Source organism: Schistocerca nitens, chromosome 8 (assembly GCF_023898315.1).
Source record: "Schistocerca nitens isolate TAMUIC-IGC-003100 chromosome 8, iqSchNite1.1, whole genome shotgun sequence".
Classification (NCBI taxonomy): Eukaryota; Metazoa; Arthropoda; class Insecta; order Orthoptera; family Acrididae; genus Schistocerca; species Schistocerca nitens.
This window is the reverse complement of record NC_064621.1, coordinates 78,344,387-78,345,723: the sequence shown is the minus strand read 5'-3', so window position 1 is coordinate 78,345,723 and position 1,337 is coordinate 78,344,387. Positions and strand designations below refer to the sequence as shown.

At 49.3% G+C, this 1,337-nt stretch overlaps 1 non-coding gene across 1 annotated transcript; it reads left to right on the top strand.

Moving 5' to 3' along the window:
- On the top strand, nt 1-75 carry Trnas-cga (transfer RNA serine (anticodon CGA)). Its single transcript has one exon. It is a non-coding gene; the product is annotated as a tRNA-Ser (tRNA).
- Nucleotides 76-1,337: the final 1,262 nt, after the last annotated feature.

Genomic DNA, 1,337 nt, shown 5'->3' with positions numbered 1-1,337 from the left:
TGCTTCGGTAGCTCAGATGGTAGAGCACTTGCCCTCGAAAGGCAAAGGTCCCGAGTTCGAGTCTCGGTCGGGCACACAGTTTTAACCTGCCAGGAAGTTTCATATCAGCGCACACTCCGCTGCAGAGTGAAAATCTCATTCTGGAAACATCACCCAGGCTGTGGCTAAGCCATGTCTCCGCAATATCCTTTCTTTCAGGAGTGCTAGTTCTGCATGGTTCGCAGGAGAGCTTCTGTAAAGTTTGGAAGGTAGGAGATGAGGTACTGGCAGAAGTAAAGCTGTGAGTACCGGGCGTGAGTCGTGCTTTGGTAGCTCAGATGTTAGAGCACTTGCCCGCGAAAGGCAAAGGTCCCGAGTTCGAGTCTCGGTCGGGCACACAGTTTTAATCTGCCAGGAAGTTTCATATCAGCGCACACTCCGCTGCAGAGTGAAAATCTCATTCTGGAAACATCCCCCAGGCTGTGGCTAAGCCATATCTCCGCAATATCCTTTCTTTCAGGAGTGCTAGTTCTGCATGGTTCGCAGGAGAGCTTCTGTAAAGTTTGGAAGGTAGGAGACGAGGTACTGGCAGAAGGTAAAGCTGTGAGTACCAGGCGTGAGTCGTGCTATGGTAGCTCAGATGGTAGAGCACTTGCCCGCGAAAGGCAAAAGTCCCGAGTTCGAGTCTCGGTCGGGCACACAGTTTTAATCTGCCAGGAAGTTTCATATCAGCGCACACTCCGCTGCAGAGTGAAAATCTCATTCTGGAAACATCCCCCAGGCTGTGGCTAAGCCATATCTCCGCAATATCCTTTCTTTCAGGAGTGCTAGTTCTGCATGGTTCGCAGGAGAGCTTCTGTAAAGTTTGGAAGGTAGGAGACGAGGTACTGGCAGAAGGTAAAGCTGTGAGTACCAGGCGTGAGTCGTGCTATGGTAGCTCAGATGGTAGAGCACTTGCCCGCGAAAGGCAAAGGTCCCGAGTTCAAGTCTCGGTCGGGCACACAGTTTTAATCTGCCAGGAAGTTTCATATCAGCACACACTCCGCTGCAGAGTGAAAATCTCATTCTGGACACCCCATCGTGTTCCTAAAGAATTTTTCTGGCATATTTCCCAGGAGCTGGACAGACAGACAGCGTATTCAGTTCGTCACTGGCTTTATTTCTGGTGAAGCAGCATTATGGGGAACGGAAATGGTAGACACGTGTAGGAAATATGAAGAGTTTGAGAAAATGTTCGTGGCAAAATTTTGGAGTAATGGGGTACAGCAAAGATTAAGGAAGGAGGTGTATGGTGCGGAAATTTTCAATGAGAAGCATGGAAGTCTCCGGCGATACTTCGAGAAGTATCTAGCAAAAAT